Raw genomic sequence first — 15,468 nt, 5'->3', positions numbered from 1 at the left:
CTTCTTCATTGTAGTGGTCCAAAATTCACTTTAAAATTTCATAGGAAAGCCAGGTATGGTGATGCACACCTGTAAGCCCAGAAGTTGGAAGGCTAAGGTAGGAGGATTGCTAGTTCAAGGCCAGCCTGAGATACATATTAAGCACTGACTTTAAAATAAAATAAACAAAATCACACGGGATTCATGAATCCCCTTCTTGGAAACAGAGAGAGTAACATATGAGGTTTTTGATGTATACCTCAAGTCTCAAAGCAAGAAGCGTCACCCAGCATCTTCACTCGTAGAAGTTTAAACCGAACCTTGAAATGCACAACTATTGGATAGGAAAAGCAAAGGTCTGTCAGGCAGGTGGAGGAGGTTAAGGAAAGGGGCCCAGGAAAGAAGACAACAGATACCTCTTTTTTCCATGTGTTAATGTGAAGTCAAATGAAGAGATCATAGTCTCAGGACAGGTTTCCTCCCTTCCTTTTAAAATTTTTTTTTCTTTATTTTTTGTTTGGCTGGTTGGTTGGCTGGTTTTGGGTTTCTTTCTTTGGAGGTTCACTTGAATCTCACTCTGTAGCCCTAGGTTGGCCTCCAACTCACAGATAATCCTCCTACCTTAGCCTCCCTAGTGCTGGGATTAAAGGTGTGGCCACTATGCCTGGCTCTCCTATTGTTTCGTTTTCTAAAGCAGTGTTTATATAGCCCGTGGTGACCTGACCGTGAGTGCCCCGTGTAGGCGAGGCTGACCTTCAAGTCCTGATTCTCCTGCCCAGCTCATAGCACTTTTCTTTGAAATCTTTTAGGATCTCTTTAACCTTCAAGAAACGAAGGCAGACTATAGACAGATGGTCATTCCACTGGGGTGGGGAGGAGTCCAAGAACTCTGTGTCCTCATGAGACGTTATTTCCCATCATTTGCTTTCCCTTTTCATGGCTATATCAGACCTCAGGCTGCTCCATGGCTCACTTCAGCAGAGCCTCGTCTGACATCCTGTCTGGGGCACTTCTCCTGGACACCAGAAGCTCCCGTCTCTGTCCACCAAGTTCTTTTTGCAAATGAGATTTGAAGAGTGAGGCTTTCCCTCCCCTAAAATAGCAGCCCATCCCAAATTCCCTTTCCCTGAATAAAGCAAGAAGAATAATTTCTTCATGACCTGACATGACGTCGTATTTATTTATAGGCTCAATTATGGCCTGTTTTCTTCAATGCATGTACTTAAATGTGCAGTTGGAGCTCCAGTCTCTAAAACAGCCCGGCACGTAGTGGGTCCTCAATAAATATCTGCTGACTACATAATCTTTAATGGCAAACAGCGATGAGGGTGAAAGTCTCATGTACAAACTCTGCAGCTACAGAGTAACATTAAGCATTCCTGGGCTATACCGCATGTATGCTGAGACTGAAATTTCAGTCACTTCTCTTTAGAAATACGAAACACATGGAACGTTTTAAGTTCTAAAACTCAAACATCTTAAAGTAAGGCTTACAAAAAATGTCTTTATAGTCCATGTATAATGCATAACTATTTTTCTTCTGGCAAAGCTGAAACGTACTTGTGTGTGCTCAGCTGGGGTTTTCCTCCACAAATGCCACATTCGGGTTGAACTGAAGTGTGTATGTTCTCCATTATTCCCAATCCCCCTTCCCAAGTTAGATCTAAGGAGAAAAAAAAACTGGAGGGTTGAACCTTCTCCCCCCCCCCCCACACTCGAAGCACTGGGGCTAGAACCCAAGGCAAATGCTAGGTGCCACATGAACCCCTGAACTAGAGTCCCAGTTCAATGAAAACACTGCAAGTGAAACTCTCCTAGCCTGAGGATCGCCCCCCCTTTGCTACCTGATTAGAATTTCACTCATGGGGAATAATGTTAACCAGTGCTAATGAATTTGTTTGACTAGTTGCCAAAACCTAAAGAATTTTCTAACCAGCGATTTCCTTGTGAATAAAGACGTTCAATTCACATCTCGCTTAGGAGACTTCAGTTTGCCGTAATCAAATGCAGCAGGAAGGGGTGTATGTGAGATTCTGTTCGCATGCAGACTGCAGAACTAGTTACAAGTTCTAAGCAGGCCAGAAAGTCACCACAAACTCCTACAACTTCAGGAGCATTTGTATGAGCTCTTGAACTCGGGCTAGAACCAATGTAAAATTCTAGATAGGGCCTTCAAACACAGATGCAGGTACGATCAAATGGTTCGTAGAAACCGATGACCAATGAAGAGCATTACCCGAGAGTTGTTATAGCCTTCTTTGCTTTACATTTATTTCATGTCATTTTCATTTCAGGACATATTGATTTATATATTTTTCCCTCTTTTCAGAAGGGATTTGAGATAACTTACAGGGCTTTTGTGTATAATGAGTCATGCATTCTTCAACCCTCCCCATCCTCAGCTTTACTGAAGTGTAATGGATTCATGACTTGAACACCCTTCTCGCTATGCTTTCCTCCAGATATGTATGCATCTCCCACTTACAGTTTTCTTCAGGTTTCTGCTTATATGTTAGCTGACAGAGGCCTTCCAGAACATTCTGTTTATTTTTGTTTTTTAATATATTATTTTTAATATATATTTTATTTATTTATTTACTTGATACAGAGGAAGAGGCAGAGAGAGACAGAGAGAAAATGAGAGGGCCAGAGCCTTCAGCCACTTCAAGGGAACTCCAGATACATGCGCCCCCTTGTGTATCTGGCTTATGTGAGTCCTGGAGAATTGAACTGGGATCCTTTGACTTTTCAGGCAAATGCCTTAACAGCTAAGCCATCTCTCCAGCCCTGTTTATTTTTCTTGTTTTGTTTTTTGAGGCAAGCTCAACAGACTTGCCTTTAAAAAATTTTTTTTGTTTATTTTTATTTATTTATTTGAGAGTGACAGACAGAGAGAGAAAGAGGAAGAGAGAGAGAGAGAGAGGGAGAGGGAGAGAGAATGGGCTTGGCAGGGCCTCCAGCCACTGCAAATGAACTCCAGATGTATATGCCCCCTAGTGCATCTGGCTAACGTGTGTCCTGGGGAATCGAGCCTCAAACAGAGGTCCTTAGGCTTCACAGGCAAGCGTTTAACTACTAAGTCATCTCACCAGCCCCAGACTTGCGTTTTTTATGTGAGCGAGCGACAGAGAGAATTGGAGCACCAGGGCCTCCAGCCACTGCCATCAAATTCCAGACACGTGCCTCCTTGTGCACATGTGTGACCTTGCTCGCTTGTATCACTTTGTGTGTCTGACTTACTTGGGACCTGGAGAGTCAAATATGAGTCCTTAGGTGTCACAGACAAGTGTCTTAACCACTAGGCAATCTCTCCAGCCAGTCATCCTGTTTTAAAGTATCATCCCTGACCCATTTTATCCCTTTACCCCTTCATGTTTCTACACAGCACTTAGCATCTAGCATATATTTACTGTCTTACCATGCCCCAAACCATTTGAATACAAACCCCACAAAGACAGAAACATTGCCTGTTTTATTCTCTGCTTTATCTCAACTTCTTTATCATTGCTCTGTGTAGAGTAGGGACTTAGACACTTTTTGAATGTATGAATCAGTCCCCAGTGCTTAGTACATGTCCCTGACACATAATAAGTGTTTGTTGAATAAAGCAATGCTTTTATGAATGTGATAGTTTGGATGTGATAATGTAAATGTATGACCCCATAGATTCCAGTGTTTTATTAAAATTAAGTTTGCAACTTCAGTCCCTTGCAGGCATATTCTGGTATTTAGAGCATTTTGAGCTCTGACAGGTTTCGTGTCTGCTTGCTTGCGTGTTTTTGGTGTTTGCTGGCTGTTTGGTGTTTCTCTCTCTCTCAGAATCTATGAAAAGAAGCCAGTTTCTTCTGCCACTGATGGAACGTCCTCTGGATCTATAAGCTTTAAATAAATCCTTCCTCCATAAACTGTCTGGCTGGATGTTCAACCCGGCAACATGGAGCTGACTACAACAATGAATGACTATTAGAAAGATCTATATGATCCACTCAAAAAAGATAGGAATAACTTGCTTTATTTAGATTTCATGCCCTTATTTTTTTTTTCGCTAAGCCATCTTTATGTGCACACCTGATCACCAAGTTAGACCATTGTAATGTCAACAAACCCTATTTGATGAAATGTGCGTAATAGAGTCATGACAGTGACTATATGATGAACAGAAAGAATCATTGTTTCAGTTCTGGGTTAGTGAGAAACAAGTCGAAAAATAGAGGAGAAGGGAGATGCCTGCAGTGAAACCCTCTCCCTCGTTTTGCCTCCCCTCCAGTCAGGCTCTGATAGGAACAACAGACAGACATGCCGCCTTAACCCACCCGATGGTACACACGTGTTGTCTGCAGAGTTTCTCTACTTCCAGTGCTGTTGTTTTTCCTCAGTGCCATGAAGCCCTGTGTGCAAAGGACAGCTCATCTTCTGAGGGCACTGCAGGTCACTTCAACTGGACTCTCCCACAGAGAACCAGGAAATGATGACAGAAGACATGCGGGACTGTCCTGACATTCATATCACAAAGAACCCTATCAAATATTTGTGGTAAGATCATCGAATATAGATGTAGACACAATCTGCTAGGGGAAACCAGTGACTAAGTGACAATATCATTAGTAAATCACATCAGACAATGCCAGTAAACCGCGTGTCCTCTTCTTAGGCCCCCAAGGTGATTTTCCACTCAGGGACAGGGTCCTGTGCGAGCTCCCCTCGCTGATATGCCTGGCTCTGGAGCACACCTCCGACTTGGCCGAGTGGATGCGTGTTAGGTTTTCACCTGGCTGTCCCCTCTCTAGAAGCAATTACTGTGGTTTTTGTCTCAAGAAGGCTATCATGGCTAGGTGTGTGCCTTGACATTGCTTTGAGCTATTTGGCCACTGACTAAACAGGCTGGAGCAGAACAGGAGTGCACCCTGGCACATATTCAATCCACACTCATTGGGGGTTCACTTTGTGCAGAGCACCTGGTCTAACACCCTGGCCTAACACCCTGGCACAGTCCTTGGGCTGATCTATATGTCTCATGCTTCTTTTAATACCATTTGACTCAGTGTTGACACTGGGATCTCAGAAACCTCTCCAGGGACATCTAAGTGTCGCTAACTCTGTGTCAGGTCACTTCAACAAGAGTCAGGAAATGTTCTTCAAACTGGGCTCTGATGTGAGAGATATATACTTAGAAAACCTTTGCTTTGCCTCTTAGCCCATAAATACTGTGAGACTTACACTAACCTGAATGCTAACCTGCTTCAAGGTTGCTCTTCTCTTCTGAAACCCCCATATGCGCAAATCTTTGATCTTAAGAATAATCTAGTACTTCCTTTGGTTTTTTAAATCACATCTTGCGGAGCCGCGGCGAGGGTGGCGCGGTGACAGGCAGGAGCCATGGTTGTCGCCAGTCTCGGCTGGGCGAGATGGAATCCACAGCCTGTCCTCTCAATTTGACCCTGAAAGAAGAGGAAGAAGAAGGAGAAGGAGAAGAAGGAGAAGGAGAAGGAGAAGAGGAAATTCAGATCCAGGACCTTGAGGATGGGCCCACCAATATGCAGAAAGTACGAATCTGCTCAGAGGGTGGCTAGAATTCCCATTCCCTAAGCCAGACATGATCACTCGCCTGGAAGGGAATGAGGAGTGTTATAATTCCCATGAGTGGAAGCTCCGAGAGGAACCTTGGCAGAAAATGAAGAATCAGGCATGAAGTCTCCAGACTGGGTAAAATCCCATCTTTGGGCCTGGAGTGATGGCTTAGTGGTCAAGGCACTTGCTTGGGAAGATTTTGATTCCCTAGTACCCATGTAAACCAATGCACAAGGTGGCACATGTATTTGGAGTTCTTTTGCAGTGGCTAGTGGCTTTGGTGGACTCATTCTTTCTCTGTGTACCTGCCCCTCTCTTGCTCAAATAAGTACATAAAATATTAAAAGAAAAAAAATTAAATCCCATCTTTATTTCTAGTGGTGAGTCTGTTTATAAAACAAAGATAAGAATTGTGGTGGTTTGAGTCAGTTGTCCCCCATAAACTTAGTTGTTCTGGATGCTCGTTTCCCCAGCTAATGGCAATTGGAAATCAAAGCCCCCTGGAGGCGGTGTATTGCTGGGGGCGGGCTCATGGGTGTTACAGCCAGTTTCCCCATGCCAGTGTTTGGCACACTCTCCTGTTCCTGTTGTTCACCTTATGTGGGCCAGGGGATGATGCCCACCCTCTGCTCATGCCATCGTTTTCCCCTGTCATCATGGAGCTTCCCCCTCTAGCCTGTAAGCCAAAATAAACCTCTTTCTTTTTTCCCCCACAAGCTGCTATTGGTTGGGTGATTTCTACCAGCAATGTGAACCTGACTGCAACAAGAATTCTTCTGGCTCGCTCCATTATGATGTAACTCAAAGGACTTGCTGCACGAACCGCTTGCTAGTGAACATGCTCTGCTATTCTCATTGCCATTCAGCTCACGTTGGTCGAACAGCAGAGTGTAAGGCGCTGTGTCAGGTGCTCTTAAAGATATGAAGATGAATATACTTCCTACACATAGACTTTCAAAGTTTGTAGTGATGATAAAACAGGCACCTAGCTGACTCTAGTGAAAGACAACATAGGAGAAATATCATATACTCCATACTTTCCAAGTGCCAAATAGGAACATGCACTCTAATATATTATCTGACAACAGATTACATGTATTGAAGATGGGACCACATGGATAGTCTGAGCTGTGTGGTCCAGTAATACTAACACTTTGTTGTTCTGTGGTGGGTTTGATGGTTTTTCTTTGAAAATGCAGTTGTCACATGACACACTGATGTGCATTCCAGGTACAGCTGTTCTGGCCAAGCGCAAGTGGGAAGTCCTTCCCTCTTAGCTCCCCACCTCTCATTAGAAGCTTCTTGGGACACTTCTGGGCTCTTTTGTGAGCACAATATCGGTGTTGTCCCTAAATTCACCTTTTGAGAATCCTGATCCTGTAAGTGATGGTACTGGGAGGTGGGAGTAGCCTTGGAGAGGTGATAAAGGTCTTGAGGAAGGAGGCCTCATGATTAAGATCAGTGCCTTCAGGACTGAGAGTTGGCAGAGTGGTTCAGCGCTTGCCTGTGAAGCCTTAAGACCCTGGTTCAAGGCTCGATTCCCCAGGACCCATGTAAGCCAGATGCACGGGGGCACATGCATCTCGAGTTTGTTTGCAGTGGCTGGAGGCCCTGGTGTGCCCATTCTCTGTCTGCCTCTTGCTCTCTCTGTCTGCTATTTAAAAAAAAATATTAGTACCTTCAGAAAAGAGACACCAGTAAGGGGCCCTGGATTTTTGCCACATAGGAACATTGTGAACACAGCCACTTGTGAACCAGGAAGTAGGACTTCTTCATCCAAACACTGATCTTGCCTCTGCTTGGACTTTTCTGGTCTTGAGAGCTGTGAGAAATAAATGTATGTTGTTCTTCCTTATTTTTATTTATTTATTTGAGAGAGGGGGAAGGACAGAGAGAGAACAGGTGTGCCAGGGCTTTTTGCCACTGCAAACAAACTCCAGATGCATGCCCCACTTTGTGCATCTGGTTTTATGTGGGTACTAGAGAACTGTGCCCAGGCATTCAGGCTTCGCAAGCAAGCACCTTTAACCACTGAGCAATTTCTCCAGCCCTACAAATAAATGTTTGTTGTAGGCCACCACTGTATAGTATAGCACTTTGATTATAGTAGACCAGACTAAGCTAGATGCCAAAATGTACAGTAGAAACCACATTGAGATAATCTGCTCATGGAGAGCTCAATTCTAATTAGAATCACCAAGGATGATCTGAATAATATGGGTCATTTCTGATCATTCCATTGCCTATCTCTGAGTGAACATATATGTGGCACCAATATTTACAACCTAGGTAAAGTGGCTAAACAAGGAAGGTTAAAGAACTTTGTTAGTCACCCACTGCTTGGATTTGAGGCTTGCTCATGGGAGGGTACTCATGCCTGGTACTGAAAACATAATAAAACCTGATGGCTACAGAGGTTGTAAGTCCTTAGACAAATGCTACTACTTTTTTTGTTTATTTATTTATTTACTTATTTGAGAGCAACAGACATAGAGAAAGAGGCAGATATAGACAGAGAATGGGCGCGCCAGGGCCTCCAGCCACAGCAAATGAACTCCAGGACATGCGCCCCCTTGTGCATCTGGCTAACTTGGGTTCTGGGTCCTTAGGCTTCACAGGCAAGTGCTTAACCATTAAGCCATCTCTCCATCCCAAATGCTACTACTTTTGTTTGGCTAAATGGGTATGTTGTGCATATAAATTTGCTCTCTAAATCTGTGTGCTTATGCCCAAAATTAGTGCTGTTCTCACCTTTGGTTAGAGAAGCACCTCTTGGCACTTACTACTGGGGAGACTCAAAACTCAACAAAGTGCCGAAGAGAAGTGACTGTTGCTCAGTGCTAAATGAGGTAGCTATACTCCTTCAAAGCTCAGAGAGCACTGTAGAAAAAGGAATCAAAAGAATGTAAGAGCCAGAGGGTGAGGAAGGGTGCTGTGGAACACTGTCTTCTGGACATGATATGGCTGTTGCAGTCATGGCTTTTCAACGACTGTGGTTACCTGCACAAGACCTGTACGATATTGGGTCCATCACTATTTAATCAGGGGTGATGGAGGAGGATGTGAGTCATTGTAAAGGACTGTGGGTTTTGCCTTTAAAAACTCACTGTAAGAGTGGGACGGGGCTGCTCTCCTCCTTGCTATGAGGGGGCCAGATGCTGGTGGGCTTAATAAAGACTCGACTCATTTCTGGTTTTGGACTCAGTACATAGAAGAGGGACTAGTTGGGAAGAAGAAGGGGTTCAATGGAAAGAGGACAAGGAGAGGGAGCAAGAGAAGGTAATGGGAGGGGATTTTGATTACAATATATTACATACATGTTTAAAAATTGCCAATGGACTAGAGAGATGGCTTAGCAGTAAAGGTGCTTGCCTACGAAGACTAAGGACCGATATTTGACTGTCCAGGTCCCATGTAAGCCAGACACACAGGTGACACAGGCACAAGATCACACACGTGCACAAGGTGGTGCACGCACCTGTAGTTCAATTTCAGTGGCTATAGGCCCAGGTGTGCCAATTCTCTTTCTATCCCTCATGAAATAATTATCAATAATGTTTTAAATATTTAATTTAATTATTTATTTGACAGAGAGAAAGAGAAGCAGATGGAGAGAGAGAGAGAGAGAATGGGTGCACCAGGGCCTCCAGCCACTGCACATGAACTTCAGAAACTTCCTTGTGCATCTGGCTTACGTGGGTCCTGGGGAATCGAACCAGGGTCCATAGGCTTTGCAGGCAAATGCCTTAGCCACTTCCCCAGCCTGTCAATAAATTTTTTCATGGCCTATGTGGATTCCAAGTGGAGGTGAAGGATCTGAATGAAGTTTGTCTCTGGCCTTGAGAAGGGCTCAATGGAGAGGATGCTAACATTGGTAGTGGCTGACATGGCATTCTAACTTTTGACATCTCAGAAGGACTGTATTTGGAGCTAGGAAGCAGGGTAACTAAGGTTAAGTGAAATCATATAAATGAACTGCAACCCAATCTAATACTATTAGAAGAAGAAATTTGCTCACCCATGGAGACACTAAGAGAAAAGTGTCCATCTATAAGCAAATAAGAGAGGTCTCAGTAGAGACCAAGTCTACTGGCACCCTGATCTCACACTCCCAGTTTCTGTAACTATGAGGAAATAAATCTACTTTTGCTTGCTTTAAATCACCCAGTGGTGGCGTTTTGTGACAGAAACTTAGCACAGTGGGTGTGAATGTGAAGCGTGGGTGGAGATGTGAGCGTTGAAATAAGGTAACATCACGAGAACAACATGAGGACTGTCCAGAGGTTGGGCATCCCCTGGCTGTGTTTACAAGAACAAGATGAAGCTCAGGTAGGCTGGCACTTTGGGGGTCATTGTATAAGGTAGTGTTTGCCTCAAGCTAACTAGCAACATTCCAGGATGGAATGGGCTCCTGGGCTTGCTCTTGAGTCTAGTCACTTTATATGTGGTGGTTTGGTCACAGGAAGTGGGTCTGCTCCATATGCTTTCAAGATAGTGAAAGTTGGCCTTACTTCTGCTCACTGTGGGTGCCACCATACAATGGTTTTGGCACTGAGTTGGTAACACTGAAAGATGTGGACAGGGAAACCCCAGCTAAGATGATTTGAGATGTTTCTTGAGGGTACTTCATGACCCCTGGCTTTCCTCCTGTATTTCTCATCCTCAAAGCAAAATGATTCTTCAAAACAGAGGTGCAGATGCATGTAATTAATTCAAAGAGCATCCAAGCTTCATGGGTCCTAGAGGTCAGGTCATCTTGCTTTGCCCTCCCATGGCAAGGCAGAGGAAACTGAACCCTTAAAAATAGTAAAAAAAAAAAAAAAAAAAAAAAAAAACCCACAAAAAATAAAAATAATAATTAGTCATTGCTATTGTTTGAGTGTTAAATGTCTCCCAAAGGTCCATGTGTTACAGGTTTTTGTACCATGAGTTATATAGTTCTGAGAAGTGCTGTAGACCTTAAGGTGATGGGGACTTCATGTCCTTGAAGGGAACTGGAAGATCCCTGACACTACCAATTTTTCTTTGCTTATTGGCCACAAAAGAGTAGTGGAACCCCTGGAACTTGGACTAGAATCTTCACTCTGAGGTAAGAAGCCTTGTAAAGTTCATGTTTTCTGGTCTTTCATTATAGATGTCAAGCCAATGAACAATGTCGTTTTTTTCCAGATCATTCAGTCAGCAATAAAGACTGCTAGTGTACTGTTAATTTTGTTCTGTTTTGTTGTGAAAAATAATGCTGATTTTATTTGTAAAGGAAACTCCAGATACATCAGGATGAGAACATTCTCTGAGTTATGGCTGTGGGAAGGTCATGGCTTCCAAAAACGTATATGTACCAGAGTTAGTCCTGGGGTTCAGACCTCAGCTCTTCATCAATAAGCTGTGTGACTTTGGGTCACTACCTCAGCTCTCTGGGCTTTCCTTATCTGTAAGAGTGGTGGTCACTAGGGTAGATTATTATAGAACACACTTTGAGAGTGATGGAAAGCTTCAGTGAACAATTCTAAATGTAACTGCCCCATTACCAGGCATCAAGGCGTATGTTCCTGCTCATATCTATGTTTTCCTTACCATGCAAGGACAGCTTTGTTCATCTCTGTGTCTCTGGAACCTGGCACGGTTCCTCTTACAGAGTCTGTTCAACAAATATGGTTTAGATGGATGAAGCATCAGGGAGAACCTATGAGAGAGGGTGACACTTAAACTTCAGACAAGAAAAAGGAAACCAGAACACAATACTCAGGATGACTAACAGATAAGGGATCTGTAAATATTTAGATTCTCTGACAGGCAGTGAGACTGGGAGGTGTTCTGTGGCAATAAAAGTACAGGGTCAGTTCTCCACCTCCAGGGTGGTTACAAAGGCTCATACAACAGGTGCACTGATGTGATCTGTGAGGCCTGAAGCGTCAAGCAGGTTGCACACAGCCATTGGTACCAGAAGAACCACTTTAGTAGGACTTGAGGGAGGAAATGTCACAAGCTTTTGGGGAGAAACCAGAAAGGTCAGTGAAAACAGACCCAACCGTAAGTCTGTAAAGAAGAAAGTCAAAGCCTGTCTTCTTGTTCTGAACCTTGCAGAGCCTTGCAGACATCGAAAGGACAGTCTTTTCCCAAGCAAATAACTTGCGTGCTAGCCTGCCTTTCATATGCAAACCAACTAGTCTGAAACCCAGGCCTCACCCTCTATCCGGCTCTCACTTTGTAGACCTAACATCCCAGTCTCTAATCACCCCAGGACAGGGCCAGACACCCAGATGCAGCCCCTCAGTCCCGGGTCATACTGAAACGACTCAAACTAACCAGTCTGACACCTGTTTTTCTCTTTCTCTCTTTGCCTCTCAAATAAATAAACAAATAAATTTTTAAAAAGGTGTGTGGAGGGGTGGCTGTTGAGATGGCTTAGTGGTTAAGTACTTGCCTGTGAAGCCTAAGGAGCCCAGTTGTGATTCGATTCTCCAGTGCCCATATAAGCCAGATGCACCAGGTGGCACATGCATCTGAAGTTTGTTTGCAGTGGCTGGAGGCCCTGGCATGCCCGTACTTTCTATCTATCTGCCTCTCTCCCAAATAAATAAATAAGTAAATAAATAAATAACATTTTAAAAAAGACTCCGCTCATATTTCATAACTTTTTCTCTTCAGCAACCTGATGCTTCCTGTGTTCCTACAAGATATTCTCTGCCTCCAGTCTTATCACATCTGGTTAAAACAAGTCTCAGTTGCTTTTATGAAGAGAAACCATCTGAGTTTCTATGATTGCCCCCAGCCTGCAAGTCTCTATCTCTCTCTGCCCTTATTGGGCATTTTATTTTCATTTTGAAAATTATTTTAACTATTCTCTCTCTCCCCTTCAGTATTAGCTCACATACCCTCTCCCCATTTTTTATGTTTTATTTATTTATTTATTTGACAGAGAAAGGGGGGGAGAGAGAGAGAGAGAGAGAGAGAGAGAGAGAGAGAGAGAGAGAGAGAGAATGAGTGTGGCAGGGTCTCCAGCCACTGCAAATGAGCTCCAGAAGCGTGCCCCCCTTGTGTATCTGGCTTATGTGGGTCATGAGGAATCAAAACAGGGTTCTTCGGCTTTTCAGGTCAAACCTTAACCACCTAACCGCAGGCCTTAACTGCTAAGCCATCCCTCTAGCCCTACCCACTTTTTTTTTTTTTAATTTGAGGATGAATACATAGGAACTAAAGTCAAATGGAAGAAACACGTTTATGGTTTCTACATCCTGCTTCTGATAGGACCACAACAAAATCCACTTGTTGGGCTGGAGAGATGGCTTAGCGGTTAAGTGCTTGCCTGTGAAGCCTAAGGACCCCGGTTCGAGGCTCGGTTCCCCAGGTCCCACGTTAGCCAGATGCACAAGGGGGCGCACGCGTCTGGAGTTCGTTTGCAGAGGCTGGAAGCCCTGGCGCGCCCATTCTGTCTCTCTCCCTCTATCTGTCTTTCTCTCTGTGTCTATCGCTCTCAAATAAATAAATAAAAATTAAAAAAAAAAAATCCACTTGTTTTCCTATCACCCCAGCTATTTCAAACTGACCTTAATGGTTTGTACCAGTGATTTTGATCTCTTGTTTGGGTTTTAGATTTATTATCAACTTCTTAAAAGCTTTTTATTATTTTTAATGTGTTCAAACAATCAGGTATTGCTAAACACTTTAGATGATTTCCCCCTCCTAAAAAACACCAAACTCTAAAAAGTCATTTGTTATTACGAATCTACAGAATTTTGTGGGCTAACAGAAATGCATTCTTCACTGATATGAATTCGAAATGGTATTGGCTATCTTAGAAAACAGCTTCGCAGTTATTTACAAAGCTAAACACAGTCTTACCACTGGACCCACCACTCACACTTGTAAGGATTGACCTACGTCAAGGACTTACAGCCACACAAACACCAGCCTCAGAATGTTTGTCATAGTTTTGTTCATAAGTACTAAAACTTCGAAGCAGACTAGGTGACTGGCCAAACATACTATGGCACATGCATACAATAGAACGTGGTATCCCATCACACAAGGGTGGGGATGAAGCCTGCATGCACGTTGCAAAGTAAAAAATGCCAGTATTCAAAGGTTACATGTTACATAACTCCATGTTTATGACATTCTGAAAAAGGCAAAACTGTTATAAAGATGCTAAAGAGATCAGTGGTTTTTCAGGGGCTCCAGGAGAAAAGGAAGAATAGAATAGTCAATCCCAGAGGACTTTTTTAGTATAGTCAAACTGTTCTTTATGATATCACTCGGTATCAAAGTGGCACACAGGTCTGGAGTTTGATTGAAGTGTCTGGAGGCCCTGGCATGCCAATTCTCTCTCATAAAAAGTAAATTAATATTCATGACTCCTGTGGAATTAACACTCAAATAATCAACTAAAAGAGGGACATCTCCTATCTGAACAATATCAAAGCATTTATTAGATGTGCTGTCATCAAGGAGGTGGGCTATGAATCCCTGATCCTTAACTGAGGGCTGGGCAATGTGACCTCATTTCAAAGAGCACAGTATGAGGGGGAGGTGAGGAGTTAGTAGAGAGAACTAATAAACACTGCCCCAGACAGGTGGCTGAGGTCAGTACCCACAGTCACAAATCACGTTGCTGGTGGAAGCCTCGGTATGATATGATTAGAATGGCATTTTATCTCTGTGATCTTTACCTCCAACCCATGGCCTCGATCTAATCACAACATAAAACATTAGACAATTTTAAATTGAGGGAAATTTTACTAAATCTCTGACTAGTATTCCTCAAGACCGCCAAGGTTGGGAGATGTACCAGCACATCCCAGCACTCCAGAAACTGAGGAAGGAAGATTGTAAATTCAAGTTCACCCACAGCTGCATTTAGAGACCTCAGTCTTCAAACATGATCATCAAAACTCAAGAAAACCTTACAAATTGTCATTAGCCAATATGCACCTAAAGGAGAAATCACATGCAATAATATGCTAGATAGGATCTAGACACATGATGAGAATACTGGGGAAAGACTAAGGAAGCTTGAATCAAACAAGGACTTGAATTAAAGTAATATTTCAAATGTTGGGTCAAGTTGGGCCTGGTACCACAGACCTTTAATCCCAGCACTTGGGAGGCTGAGGTAGGAGGATCGCTGTGAGCTCGAGGCCACCCTGAGACTACAGAGTTAATTCCAGGTCAACCTGGAAGGGAGCGAGACCCTACCTTGAAAAACAAAAACAAACAAACAAACAAAAAGTGCTGGGAAGAGGGCCTTGCTCAATTATCTTTATTTTTTTGTGTGTGTACATGTATATGTGCATTGTTTGTATATGCGTAGATGAGTAAGTATGCATGTGAACTGAGGAAAAAGTTTTGCTTAAATAATTGAATAAGGAAGAGTTATTGTTGAGAAATAATATTACTAAGTAGATAGAATTTTCTTGCCTAATAAAACCTATGTTACATGAAGATATTTATTTTTTTATTATTTGTTTTATTTATTTATTTATTTATAATTAGGTAATTATACCTAATTACACCTGCATTTTTTTAAAGGGATGTTGTATGTGTCTTGCTAGATCTTTACATTCCTTATTTTTTTTTTTTTTAAATTTATCTGACAGAGAAAGTGAAAGAGTGAGAGTGAGAATGGGTGTACCAGGGCCTCCAGCCATTGCAAATGAACTCCAGACGCATGTGCCCCATTGTGCATCTGGCTAACATGGGTCCTGGGGAATTGAACCTGGGTCCTTTGGCTTTGCAGGCAAACATCTTAACTGCTAAGCCATCCCTCTTGCCCAACACCTGCATTTCTAAAACTATTTTTTATTTATTAGAGAAAAAGAGAGAAAGAAAGAGAGAGAATGGGCCTCCTGTTACAAATGAACTCCAGATGCAGGTACCACATTGTGCATCTGGCTTTTAGTAGGTAGTGGGGGATTGAAACAA

This window comes from Jaculus jaculus, chromosome 18, assembly GCF_020740685.1.
Source record: "Jaculus jaculus isolate mJacJac1 chromosome 18, mJacJac1.mat.Y.cur, whole genome shotgun sequence".
Classification (NCBI taxonomy): Eukaryota; Metazoa; Chordata; class Mammalia; order Rodentia; family Dipodidae; genus Jaculus; species Jaculus jaculus.
Note: the sequence above shows the minus strand (reverse complement) of the source record.